The following is a 14,721-nucleotide window of genomic DNA, read 5'->3' as shown; positions in this document are numbered from 1 at the left end:
CCTAGCCGACGAAACCTCTCAGCCTCCTTGTATTTAGGAATGGATGAGTGACAGCTCCCAACGCAGCACCTTCATCTTCACGAGCCATCTCCCTCGCCCTGCTCTCTCAAATCTGGCGTCTTCCCTGTAGGGGCAAGCTAATTTCAGACTTTGATCTGGTTTTGAAAAATCTGCATATTTTTTTCCCCTCAAGAATCACTTGGTACGTGATATCAACTCTATCTTAGAGCCTCAGCTGCAACTTCCAAATTATATATTCCATTTCATGTAAGTGATCATACTGAGTGCTGAGCATGCCACAGGGCGCACAGATTTCAGCTTTTTAAATGTTAGGTCCTTTTGGATGCCTGCGTTTGCTTGTGGAGAACAATATGTTGTGAGCGTTCGGTCGTTTGGAGCACACAGAAATAGGGCCATTGATTTAAAGCACGCTCATTATGCACTGGCTTGTGGAGCTCAAGCATTTTCTAGTGCATCATATAAGCCGACTTGTTTGTGTGGAGACAATATGCTGGTGACAGGCATGGCTTCGAGGCAAAGGAGGAGGACATGCTTGCTACTTTTTCTTCCTGTACTACTTTGTGTACGTTATTTGTCCTCTTCCTATATGATGGTTCCTCATCTTTAAATGGGATCCTAATACCAACTGTACAGGACTATTTGATGACATAACACATGGAAAAATCTCAGAGGAGGTAGTGAAGCTATTTTTGTAACGGACAGCGGTAATTCTGTGGAAGGTTTTAAGCTCATTCGAGAGAGGGACAAAATTGTTATTTAAATTGCAGCTGGCAGAAGTCCCTTTAAAAGCAGTATACATCTCCTCTGCTTTAATAAAAACCATGTAACGAGGTTATTTGTTTATGGAAACACAGGCCTCAGGGGCTGGGAATTCTTTGAAGAGTTAACAAGAGCATTGAAGTATCTGGATAATGAATTAGGAAGTCAGGGGTTTAACCTGAACATGGTAATGATGTCACACTGAGCTCATCACCCACCCGTAAATCACTGGCGGCAAGCAGTACAGATTCTGCTGAAGATTTTAAAGGAGTGTGTGTGTGTGTGTGTGTGTGTGTGTGTGTGTGTGTGTGTGTGTGAGAATGGGATTTATATCTCAGAACAGCGTTTCTTTTCAGAAAAGCTTGCTGGGTATAACCCATAGCTGCCCGTTCTCTCCTGGTGTTCAGGATGTCTGCTACCATTTGCAATTTTCACTTTTCCTTGTCTCCTTTTTTCTTTCTTCTCTTTATTATACCAATTCACCATCTTAATCACCTTTAAGCACACAGCTTGGCAGTATTAAATATATTCATATCGCCGTACAGCAGATGCATGGGACATCTTTATCTTGCAAACTGGAATTTCGCATCCACTAGACAGTAATTCTGCCTCTCTTTTACATCCAGCACTTGGTAACTATTATGGATTGGATATGAAGTGTTTACCCAAGAAACTCATGTTTTCAAGGCTTGGTCCCTAGCTGGTAGCACTGAGAGGTCCTGGATTACATGTTACTAACCTTTCAATGCATTGATCAATATAGTGCTGAGTTGGTAGCTGACTAGTATACGTGGAGGTGGAAACTGGCTGGAGAAATTACATCGGGGGGGGGGGGGGGGGGGCGTGTCTTCGAGGAGATGCTCCCTAGTCCCTTCCCCTCTCTTTCTCTACTCTCTGGTGACTCTGAGGTGAGCAGCAGTACTCTCCCAGGCTCTTCAGACACAATGTACTACTTTAATATAGTCCTAGAGATGCAGAGCTAAACGTAGCTGGAAACCTCTGAAGCTCTGAACCAGGACGAGTATTAACTCCATGCCAGGCACATGGTTGGGAAATGTTTTCTCCTGTTCTGTACATTGGTGGCACTTCCCCCTGTGTTGAGTGGTTTGTGTTTGGGCTTGTGTTTTCTCGCCAACGGTTTTCATTTCATGTGGTCTCATTTGGCTAGTTTTGCTTTTGTTTCCTGTGGTTTTCTTTTTTTTAGGTGACGCAAGGAACAGTCACCAAATCCACTGTCCTAACCTTCTCTGGCCCATTGTGTTTCTTTGTAGTTTCACGGTTTGGGGTTTTGTGCTTAGGTGTTTAGTCTGCTTTGCATTTAGTATACAGGAAGGGTCCAATGTCTCTTTGTCTTTTTTGTTCTTTGCTTGCAATTATCAATTTTTCCTAAGAACTTTTGTTTGTTAAGGAGACTGTACCCTTGCTGCAGTATAAGGGTACAGGGGCTTGTTTTTGGACTTTTCCTTTGATTGTTTTACGTTTCTGTTTTTATGCCAGCACTACAGACTTAATTATTCTACTTTGTAGGAGGTTTTGAAATCAAGAAGTGTGAATTCTCTACCTTTGCTCTTTTGTAAGGTTATATAGGCTATTTCTGGGTCCCCTGAGCCTCCAATTTAACTTCAGGATAACTTTTCCCATTTCTGCAAATAGGGCCACTGGGAATGAAAGAAGGGGTCCATTCTATCTCTGCATTACTTCGGGTAGTACGGATGTGTCAACAATGTTGTTTTCCAGTCCACGAACACAGGAAGTCTGATACACTCCTTCCCTAATTTTCTATGTCAATGTTTCAGAGATCCCAGCACACAGATCTCTGGTTATCCCTGAGTGTTTTTGTTGTTGTTACTTGTTTTTTTTTTTTCCTTTTTGAGACTGAAGCAAATGAGATTTTTCTCCTAAATTTCCTTTTCATATTAATTATTCCAAGGGCATATAAATGCAACTGAGTTTTGAGATAATTCTGTGTCTTGCAATTTAGCTGAATTATTACTTGTAACATTTATGTTTCTGAGTCCAAGTTTCCGAGGTTTCTACATGTAATCTCATGTTCTTCTTAAAGAGACACTCTGATATCTTGTTTTATGACTTCGAAGCTCTTGTCACACTTTTCTTGTCTAGTTGCTCTGGTCAGGACTTTCTGAACTATGTTGCATAGTATTGGTAATTGCTTTTTGACCTTGAATTAGTTGCTTAATGTTGCTGAGTTTCAGTTTCCTTGGTCTTGAAATTTAAATACTGGTGGAGGTTGCCTTTTAAAGACTATGCAGACTAAAGGTACATATTCACTTATTGCCACAAAGTAATTGACACATGCAAGTTATCTTTTCTCAGCGAAGGATCTCTTAAAAGACTGTGTGAAGAGAGATGAGTGCTCATCATCTTTAGCATGGTTATCCTGAGTTATAGAAGAGAAGATCTGTATGTGTGTGCTCAAAAAATGCTGGCTATTTTTATAATTATTATTACCTGCTATGAGGCTATTAGTACTCATGCTCCTGTGGGCTCATCTTTCTTAGCTGTGGTTCACAGGGATTCCATAGAGGGTCTGTTGCACAATCATCTTATAGCTGAGAAGCTATCTAATGGCATCTCTTGATTAAAGCACATTTAGCATATTACAACTTCATAAAGCATCCTGGCCAGAGAGATTGCCTCATTACATGCCACCGAAATTTGAAGTGCAGCTTTTATTGTCAATGCTCTGTCCTCAGTGCAATGGCTGAGAACTTTTTGCTGCTATGGTTAGCAGGATACAGACAGTGTCTGCCCTCCAGTACCTGTTGGTCAGTTCATACATCTTGTTCAGATTGCATAAGGGTGCACTGAATTCTTGTCTATTCTGCGGAGTACAGGTTTTGTAGGAAGATGGGGTTTAGTTTTATAGATAGCTTTCAAGGTTTGGAAATTCAGCCAAAGTGGCTTGAGACTAGGCCCATTTCTCTTAAGTATTCTGTAAAATCTCAGACTCACAGTGCGTGACTGGAAATAGCCAGGTCCAATGGGCCTAGAACTTTAAGAGACGGTCTTTCTTTTGGTCTTACTGTGTGATTGTCCTCTCTCATCTTGGGACAAGGGTGCTAGGCAGCTCCTAAGATGTTTGCAGTGATCACCACTCCTGGGATTTGTACCCTTGCACAATCATTTCTCTTGAGTCTGGGCTGGACTTATTGATCTATATCTACAGTTGGAGGTAATTGCACGCCGCTTTGAAGATAGGTTTAAAAAGATGACTTCACTCTTCTGTGTGTGTGCATTTTCTCTCTCTCTGAAGATTTATGCTGGAGAAAACAAAGTGCATCACGTACAGCACCTCTAGTGAGTGTGGTGTAGTCCACAGTGTGATGAAGAAACAAGGCCCTCATTCTGACACAATGAATTCTTCTATATAAAACCCCATGAGGAGCAAAAGTATGATAATAAGTTGGGCTTGTAAGTGGGTGCCTTGTCTTTAGTTGAGTTGCCAAGTCTTGACATGGTTAAATTCCCAGCTTACATCCTGTCCACATTCTGAGATACTCTGAGCCAAAATCACCTAGCCAAAGTTCTTTAGACTCTGGAACTGCAGAAACTGAGGTAGTGTGCATTTGCTGTTTGAGATGATGACTGTTGTAGTGTGTGATCCAGCAACACGTAGTACCTTTATGAAAGCAGAAAGTTGAGTAGTGCTACAATGAAAACCCAAATACGTGTCTGGCTTTGAAAACAGACACTGATTTTTGGGCAAAGTGTTAGTGAAAATCTAAGTAGCCTTAAGGAATCTGCCAATAGAGGGCTCCGGGTCATGGGTAAGAGCCAGTTCTGGCAACGAATGAAAGGGTGAAGAGAGCCTTTTTTGTGGAGAGGTGAAAACAGCCACAGTGTTGCTGTGGTGATGAGGAAAGAAGAAAGTGTGCTTCATGAAGTGGATGGTGTAGTGTTCAAGGACGTGCATGGGCCAGGAGGAATGAAATATAGATAAGATTGTTGAACACAGGGATCCAAGACTTCCTGTGAAAATTTTCTTTCTAGATGGCAAATATGCCCAAATTTAAAAAAAAAAAGGCTTTTGATTAATGATAAAACCCAAAGCACTATCCACTATCAGAATAACAGTCTAAAGATGAAGTGAAGAGAATCACTTTCAAATTTCGAATAATATTTCAGAATGATCACAGGTTATGCCCAGTGTACTACTCAGCCGTACAAAGGACATTTAAAAGAGATTAATAGCGTGCCTTCCAGGTTCTCTGAATGAACTAACAATGCCTCCAGACAGCTGAAGATCATTGTCCCTCAGCTGATTCAGTTAAGGCTCATGGGAAAGCAATGTGCATGTCTATGTTAGTGTGTGCTACTTTAGAAAACTGGGGTGAACCCCAGCATGATATATAGGAAGTCTGCAAAGTTCTTTAAAGAGTCGTATATGCAGAAGTATCAGCAGCTCACACTCTGGTGACAGGCAGCGTGGAAGGAGGATTTGGGTCCTGGAAGGACTGAGATTATCATAGCTCCTTGGCTTCAGACACAGCTACTTTTCACAGAAAGGAAAGAGTGTGCAGACTCAGAGTGTGGTAATGACTAAGGTGGAATTGAGCCAGGGAAATTTATTCTACAGTCTTGAGATCTACCCAAGAATATTCCAATGTTTGCCAGCTGGATTACACACTCCTGCTTCCTTTTCATGTCTCATTTCCTCCAAAAAGCTTTGTGTATGGGCGTTATGTGGCAAAAACTTCTCCTGGGGAGATGTAGCACACAGGGCTACTCATTCAATTCACCCCAGGTGGGATCCCATGACAGAACAAAGAACGGATGCCACCAAAGCCCAGCTTGGGGAAGTAATGAGTTTTATTGGGGTTACTTACAGGGCTATGGGTGAAGGGTTTCTTACAAGAAGCAGGAATGACTCAAAGGCAGCTGCATCACCAAAGCCCGCCCCAGCATGGGTGACAGCTCACAAAGGCTGGGAACCTGGAGCACACTGCACAGCTGGCTGGCAGCTCAACAGGCCGGACAGGATCCCTTCCAGGTGCCTCGACTGGTCTAAACTCCTTTCAGGCAGCTGGGGCTGGTTTTTTCTAGGCAGCTAGTCTGGTCTCTTGTCTGAGTGTTTGCAGCTCAGTCTCCTGCCGTCCGAGGAAACTCGACTTTTATTGCTTACTCTGGAAGGAAGGGGACTAGTGAATCTGGTCAGTGTCAGCTCTTTTGAGTTCTTTTCCTGGTTAAGCAGCTGCTTACAGGATGGAATGTTTCAATTTTCTGGAAGCTTTTCCACAACAACAGCTTTTGTTGTGGTTGTTGTTGTTTTGCTAATATGTATTCTATGGTATGTGTATGTACATAGTATGGCATGGAGGCAGTGGGGCAGGTAATTTGTTTCATTAATTTCATGCCTGCACCATCAAGAGCAGTTACATTTCAAGAGCTGACTGAAGGAACTTCTCTGGTGAAGCCTCATCAATACTTGGACCTAATTTACATGGCAGGCACTGAATGAGTTGAGGGAATGTTTCATGTGAAAGATAGGTGAGTCTTTAGGGTTTATCAGGCAGACTGTGCAGGAAGCCGCTGGGATGGCTGTCAGCTCACGTGGTGCCTCAGAAAAGGGGCGGGGCGTTTTCTGGTGTTAGATCCGGGAATAGGTGCCCTCCCTCTGAGTGGTGCTCTCTCCCTCTCTCTTGTGGTTCCGATTCTAGGTGAAGCACACTGGTACCAGTGAGCAGATCCAAGGAGAGATGCACATTGCTTAGCCAGGGATCAAGCCTCGTAAGGGGTTCCGACTGTGGGGAGCTGATGCAGACAACCACAGGGGCGGGCTTGAAACTGCCTCTTTAACCCCAAACTCGTCTAGGGCTCTGAAACCCCACGCGACTGTTGGACTACAAACGTTTGAAAGATTTCGAACCACAATCACCGAGCTTAACTCCTGGCTCTCAGAAACTTAGCAATCACAAATGGCTTAAGCTGTCAGGGTTTGGAGCTCTTTCTTATGAAGCGATAGGTGACTATGAGATTATTATTATTTATTTATTTTTTTCTGATGCCTCCTTTGCAAGATTGCTTTACTACCTCACTATGCGACATTTGCTCTCTGGGGTCCAATCTCAAATTATCAAGATGAAAGTCTGACCGACAGATCTTGGATCAGATGTCCCCTTGTGGCTCCTTTTCCTCTACCTGGAAATGATGTGACAGGAGGTATGCAGACCTGCATCTCTTAGGCTTGGGATTTTGTTCTTGTAATAATAAGAAAGGAAATACAGGCTGAAGGAGACTTCCTCCCAGACCCCGGATCAGACACAAACCACACCCAAACACCTTTTTCACAGAGAGATCCTTTACCAAACTGGGAAGAAAAGTTGAAGTGGCTGCTTTCTGACTCAGGCAGAAAACAGCAGCACATGACCTTGCAGGTGAATTTTTAAGAGAGAAGGGAAGATCTCTGTTAGAATGGGCCAGGCTGTGGTGGTAAAGGAGATAGGGGACCAGGGAGAAGGGGAAGGGGACAAGGGAAAGGGAGGAGGGGTGCTTGTCTCTGAGGGACAATGGACTGCCTCTGGATAGAGGGGTGACAGATGTGGCCCACAGGCAAATGGTGGTTTATAAAAGTAAAGGGGAAACCCCCATGTAAGGATGAGCTGTTTAATTTTTTTTTTTTTTTTTTTTTTTTTTTGGTTTTTCGAGACAGGGTTTCTCTGTGTAGCTTTGCGCCTTTCCTGGAACTCACTTGGTAGCCCAGGTTGGCCTCGAACTCACAGAGATCCGCCTGGCTCTGCCTCCCGAGTGCTGGGATTAAAGGCGTGCGCCACCACCGCCCGGCGAGCTGTTTAATTTTAATTGGGCATGTTAATTAGGTGAGCCAAAGGGGACTTCTGATTGCTGGACTGTAATTCTTTGATAGCTGGATCTTGGTAGTCAGCCTCAGGAAGAGGAAGTGGCCAAATAAGGGAATAGACCTCGGTGGCGAGCTTTCAGAATGTAACCTAACGGTTTTTTAGCAAGGCAGAGGGAATGGGGAGAAGGACAAGGCCTGCCAGAGCCACATGCTGGAGTGTGCTAGTGTCCCTTCCACAGGCCCCTTCAGAATTGCTGCTTTGAGTAAAGAAGCCCCGGAATGGTTTTGTACGTGGTAACTGCAAATCTTGGGGTTGCGGTGCCTTTGGAAGATTCAGTGCAAGCATCATAGGATGCCACCGTGTTAATACTTTTAGTTTTTATATATGTACAAGATGGAAGCTAACTCTGGCTACAACACAACAGTGCTTTAGAAAGCTGTTTCCACAGCATGTTCACTGAGGGAGTACTGTTGACCATATATATATATATATATTTTTTTCCAGGAATAACAACACGTAAGATAGATAACTGGCATTGTCTGGTGAATCATTGGGCGATCCTCCAGGGAGATGTTCTCCTTTATCAGGAGTGATTCAGAAGTCTGTTAGGCAGAAATTGTCTCACACCGCTGTTGGAGAGAAGGACTGTTACGTATGCCTGGGGCACTACGAGTGTCTTAACATTTTATGTTTCATAGGTGCTTTCTAGTGGCAAACCGCAGTGATTTTTTTTTTTAAAGAGTGTGTTGAGTTTCGAATTGTATTGCAGTAATAAAGGACTGTCTTGTTGAAGACCTTCCTTTCTCCTTCTGTTTTATTAGGACTGTCCCACAAAGCACAGTGACATGAGCTGTTGAGGGACTGTAACTTCTACCCTGAAGTGGTTAAAAAAAAAAAAAGAAAAGAAAAGAGAAAAAAAATCCCCCAAACACCTGTGCATGCTTTTCAGCTTTAGAAAAATTAGAGTGTGAGACAACTTATTTGGATAAAACATTTAGAACAAAGAAAGTTACACATATAATAGTGTGGAGTGGTTTTTAAATAGGTGTCTATAATGATGTTCACCAGGAAATGGTAACCTAGTTCGTGTAAGTTTGACACTGAAGTTTTTGCAATGCGATTAAAGCGCAGGTGAATTTACTTATATGCCTCATGAACGCAGCACATTGGCCCAGGCCCTAGGAGTCCTCGTGCTTTGAGGGCTTCTAGGAATCCAGAAGTCGGCTGTGAAGGCCTGGATATGGCAACTTGGCACTCAGACATTAGGCTTAGAGCTACTTCATGAGGAAGGAGAAAACAGTGGCTGCTGTGCGTATTGGTGGAAGGTCCTGTGGAACAAAGACGTTACGGAGGTAGGAGAGGGTTGCAGGAATGAGTGTGAAACAGTCCACCCGGACCCAGCTTCCTGGAAACTGGATGCTTATTCTTTTATAGGGGTTTATTATTATTATAATTTTAAATGTGTGTACATTTTTACAGGATCTTGCTGTGTACTCCATCCAAGTCTCAAACTTGAAGAGTCTTCTGCCCTACCCTCCTAAGTACTAGAGCTATGGGCATGAGTCACCATGGTTTGCCTCCCCATGCTGAGAGTTTGGTGAAGTTAAAGTGTGGAGTTGCCTTTAGGACCAAAGGAACTATAATCGTGTAGCTTGAAGGCCATCTGTAATTAGTGAAAAAAAAAATCATCTCTTCTGCTGTTCCCTCAAAGAAGAATATGCTGTAAATTCCCAACCAAGAAGGAACCATTGGCAGTTTTAACAAAGGAGAGACCAGACAGTAGCACCTTGAGGCTCACTGGGCATATGAAGAGTTAGGGGTAAAGGACTAACAAAGCACAGAACTCCTTTAGTATTGTGGTGGTGGAGATGGTGGTGGTGGTGATGGTGGTGATGGTGATGGTGGGGATGGGTGGTGGTGGTGGTGGTGGTGGTGGTGGTGGGTGGTGGTGATAGTGGTGATGATGGTGGTGGGTGGTGGTGATGGTGATGGTGGTGATGATGGTAGTGATGGTGGTGGTAGTGGTGGTGGTAGAGATGATGGTGGTGATGATGGTGGTGGTACTGGTTGGGTGGTGGTGGTGCTGATGGTGGTGGTAGTGATTGGGTGGTGGTGGTTGTAGAGATGGTGTTGGTGTTGGTGTTGGTGATGGTGGTGGTGGCCGTAGTTGTTCCAGCTGAGTAATGGTGAGAAGAGAGACTTGAATAAAGACACAATAGACGCACACCATCCTCCAAAAACCAAGACAAACCACTCTTATATTGGAAATTCAGTCCTTTAAATTTTTTTTTCAGTGAGAGTTGCTATAGTCTGGAAAAAGTTTGGTTTTGTCTGATAGAAATGCTCTATTTTCTAGTGGGCAATCTCAAGCTGTCATCCAAACCACAAAGAGATGGTACATTAAGTGTATCCCTATACTTATGTACAAATTTGCAATATTGTCATGAAGCAAAAAAAAAAGGAGCAGCTCAACTATACCTTATGAGGAGGCAGCAGCCCTTGGCTGGGGGAGGTTGGCCCTCTCTATCCAGTCAGCTTGTTTTGAATTCTTTTCCACCGGAAGCCACATGGGTGTTAGGGTTTCTTCGAGGGGCGGTGAACTCACACTTCATACTGCCGTTATTATGGGAGAGATTCATTTTGGGGGAAGTGTATGGGGATGGTGAGATTGCAACCTTTCCAGGGACTAAGCAAAGCGCTTTCTTCAACACACCTTTTCCTACCTTCTGAACCCCCGGTGACTTCAGCCTGGTTTCAAACTACCGAGGTTTAGGACCTTCCTTGGATTTCAGGAGGAACTAGGAGGGGGATAGGATTTTTTTTTTCTCCAGCATTAGAAAGCAAACATCCACGCCCTTGATATCCTTGTTGTAAATAACAGCTCTAGACCTATCCCCCTTTTTAATGGGCAGGGACCTGAAGGATCACTTTTTTATCTTCAGTCAGTCACATATCAATCCATCAGTCAATAATTAAAAAATACAAGGTGAATTTTAAAAGTTCATTTGCAGTGACTAAACATACACAAGAAAATCATCAGTAGCATTCCAACACATCTCAACTCAGAGGCTATATTAAGATTATAGGTAAGATTAGGATTAACACAGGGATAGGGTTATAGCTCCATCGGTAGAGTTTTTACCTAAAAAGCACAAAGCCCCGGGCTCAATCCCCAATATTGCATAAGCCAGGCATGATGATGCATGTATATAATTCCAAAATTTAGGAGGGATAGGCAGGAAGACCAGGAGTTTGAGATCATCCTTTGGTGTATACCAAAGTTCTGGCCTACATGAGGCCCTGCTCAAAACAACAACAACAACAACAACAACAACAACAACAACAGCCAAATAAACGAAACGAAACAACAGACAGAACAGAACAAAACCAACCAACCAGCCAACCAAAAAAAAAAAAAAAATCCCAACTGACCAAACAACAAATAAAACAGAAGGGCTGGAGAGATGGCTTTGCCATTAAGAACATATTGTTCTTGCAAGGAACCTGGGTTCAGTTCCCAGAATACATGTTAGGAGGCTCATAGCCCCAGAGCCATTCAACGCCTCTGGCCTCTGTGGGCACCTGCACATATAACCTTCACCCTCCCATACACAAACTAAAAAAGAAAATAAAAATTAAAAAATACAGAATTGCTTGAAAAAGACCTTTATGACTGGATTTCCACAATTTTTTTCTCATGCGGTATTGTGTTGAGCCTAAATGCACACTGAATACTAATAGAAGTTCTTTTGGAACCAAATTGATAGTGATGATGTCCTTAAAGAGCTGTAAGTGTGTCAGTAAGCATAATGTTCCAAATTATTAGGTTTTTTTAAATCACTTTTAATGTCCAAATTGCTTATAGTTATAACATTCTTTGAAGTGGACCCAACACAAATGTACATCTATGTTGCTGCTTCTTGAACTAAGGATACTACATGCCATATTTATTTCTTGATGACAAGGACTCATTACTGTTATGAATGATTTTATTTTATGTTAATAGAGTTTCCCACAGGGTCAATCAAGTTATGTAGAACGATTTGATTAATTTAGATTTTCAAGTAAATTCAGATGACTCTTTTGCCTGCATTGTGTCTTCCTTACTCCAGGCTGTTCTTGACAGTTCCGTGGTACTTTTAACAAACTTTTTTGGTTCTGTAACCCCTGTTTAAGTGTAAGTCACATAAACATTCAAAATAAGTGAACTAAATTTTATAGCAAATTGTAATTTAGTAGCCTTTGCTTAATAATTTGAGCCCCATACTTCTGAAAATACAATAAATTGAACATATTTGCTCTTTCAAAAATGTTTTAATGGTACTCACTATATTTCATTGACTCTAGTATATTAATTATGGAATAGACTGCTTTTCCATGTACTACTTAAGATAAGAAAAAAAATGTTGTATGTTATAAGATGAATCCTTAACTGAGAGCTGTTAAAATGTAAAAGTCTGTCTTGGGAAAGCTGAAATATATGTGTGAGATAATGTTCTACAGTACAGAGGTCTGGTGGTGATGGAAGCAGGCAATTTTTCTTTTCCTCTGGTGCTCACATTCTCATGTCAGAGGGCACATGTATGTCAGGTGGTCATCAGTGCTCTGAAGGAGAATGAAAAGAAGAGGTGGGTAAGGGAAAGATTGACAAGCAGAAGGAAGAATGTTCTTTTTATACATAGCAGTCAAGAAGTCAGGAAACACATCTTTGATGGGAGGGTAACTGAGCAAAGACCAAACGGAAGGGGAGGAAAGAGATGCGGGAATTGGAGAAGAAAGCTCCAGAGCTTCAGGCGTGTGTTAGTGAGTGTAGAGATTCTGAAATGGAGATATTTGATGTGTCGGAGGAGCACCCCAGTTGCCAGCTTGGATGCTCTGGAAGAGATGCATAGCAGGAAGCAACATCTGAGGTGGTGAAGCCCAAACTAAATCGGGCCCTGTTGACCTGGTAAGACCATCCTGTGCAAGGTTTGGAGCAGAGAAGTGACAGGCTGTGCCTGTATTCTAACAGAGACCCCGTGGCTGCTGCATGGAAAAGACTAGGAAAATCCAGGGGTGAAAGCGAAGACTAGTTAGGAGATTAACAATTGTTTAGAAGAGAACGGATAGAAAGTGAGGCTGGAGTAGCATGGACCAGGATGGAGAGAAGTAGACAGATTTAGGATAGCTTTTGAAGGCTGATCTCACAGAATTTATTAACAGAGTTCATAATGGAGTGTGGCAGAAGGAAGGAAGCCAAACAGGATGTCGAGGCTATTTGGCCCATGAAAGAATGAAGTTGACGTTATTGAGATGAGAAAAACTGTACAATAAAGAACAGGTGAAGTTGTGAGAAAACAGACTTGATTTACTATAAAATTTAATTTACTTATTTTCAATGTTTATCTGGCTAACACTGAAACAGGGGTTACAGAGCCAAAAAAGGAGGTTGAAAGTATCATATTATTTTGTACACGTAGAATTTAGAATATTTTCCATTTTCCATTGAAAAGTAAAATAGACATTTTAGTTGAATACACAAATGTGTTCAGGGGAGAGATACAGACCACAGATCACAGGTGTAGACCACAGATCACAGATGTAGACCACATACGGTGCCAGATAATGCAGAAAATCCATGGATTACTGATAAAAGGACTATTTATTAATGGATTATATGGGGAAATAACTCACTGATACAGGATAAGGCAAATTCAGTCCCAGAGTCCCTGGAAAGCTGAGAACCTGTCTCACGCTGCTTCACACCGCCTGACTGGATCTTCACCATCCAAGAGTGGGAGAGAGGAGGGGCCCTGCACACATACTCCCCAGATCTTAAGCTAGCCAAGAAGCCACGCCCTAGGGGCTGGTACCCTAAGGCCATAGGTGGAGTGAATACCCACTACACCTTGGAGTCAAGACAAATGGAGACAGTGTTAACTGTTCATAAATTGAACAAAGTAAAGACCAGGTATTGATTACTGATAAAGACTAAGAATGGCTGTTGGCTATGGTGGTGCACGCCTTTAATCCCAACATTTAGGAGGCAGAAGCAGGTGGATCTCTATGAGTCTGGGGTCAGCCAGGTCTATATAAGTGAATGACAGGCTAGCTAAGGCTACATAGCCTCTATCTCAACACCATCACCACCACCACCACCACCATCACCACCACCACCACCAACAACAACAACACCAACAACAACTCCAAAAGACTAAGAACAAGAGGGCTGAATATGTAAGTCTAAAACATTTACAACTACTTTGGAAGGCATAGTACAGTAATAAAACATTTGGACCTCAGTGTATGTTTATTCTCAGAAGACTCTTCTAAGAAATGAAGTGGGATCAAATAAAACCATGTGCTCTTTATGGTTTGCATTGTTCTTTGAAAACTTAGGGGAGCCTGAATTATTATTATTATTATTATTATTATTATTATTATTTTATTATTATTTGGTTTTTTGAGACAGGGTTTCTCTGTGTAGCTTTGGAGCCTGTCCTGGAACTCATTCTGTAGCCCAGGCTGGCCTCGAACTCACGAAGATCTGCCTGGCTCTGCCTCCGAGTGCTGGGATTAAAGGCGTGCACCACCACTGCCCAGCCAAACCTGAATTATTAAAGGAAAATCTTGGGAATACAAGGCCTCAAAGGATTTAGAGTTTATCACTGGAAACTCCCCATGCTCTTCTAAGTGGAGATGCCTGTGTTAATGGCGCCTAGGCATATGATAACTTGGACTTCATATGTAATGATACTTCAGCCATAATTTATTTGAGGGGAAGCTGGGGACTCAACAAAAACCTAAAACAGCTAAAACTATAGGGTATAGGGAGGCTCCATTATGAAATTCAAGTTGGGAATTCAAGAGGCTGCTACAGTTGTAGAGAATCTGAAGAGTGAGTAATTGGTTTAGTTACCTGCAACATCCAGAAGATATAAATACGATGCATTAACAGACAGCTGCAGGTATTTGCTGTCTGAACAATCGCCAACACTGAGACCTCGAGGCAGAGGCAGAATGATTACCATATCCCTGTTCCTCAGATTCTAGCCTCTAAGTGCGTCTCTATATCACAACACCTTTTCCTTCATGTGTTTGAACAAAAGAAGACAAGTGGGGTTTGCGGGGATCATTTTCATCT

At 42.5% G+C, this 14,721-nt stretch overlaps 1 long non-coding RNA gene across 2 annotated transcripts; it reads left to right on the top strand.

The window, feature by feature from the left end:
- Positions 1 to 5,781: 5,781 nt before the first annotated feature.
- Positions 5,782 to 9,484, top strand: LOC131924227 (uncharacterized). Of its 2 annotated transcripts, none has more exons than XR_009382823.1 (3): positions 5,782 to 6,288; positions 6,459 to 6,763; positions 9,078 to 9,484. It is a non-coding gene; the product is annotated as an uncharacterized LOC131924227 (long non-coding RNA). The 2 variants fall into 2 exon arrangements; XR_009382822.1 differs by having other exon boundaries at positions 6,459 to 7,175.
- The last annotated feature ends 5,237 nt before the right edge of the window (positions 9,485 to 14,721 follow it).

This window comes from Peromyscus eremicus, chromosome 14 (assembly GCF_949786415.1).
Source record: "Peromyscus eremicus chromosome 14, PerEre_H2_v1, whole genome shotgun sequence".
Taxonomy (NCBI): domain Eukaryota; kingdom Metazoa; phylum Chordata; class Mammalia; order Rodentia; family Cricetidae; genus Peromyscus; species Peromyscus eremicus.
The sequence above is the reverse complement of the archived record's forward strand: the minus strand, read 5'-3'. Positions and strand labels throughout refer to the sequence as shown.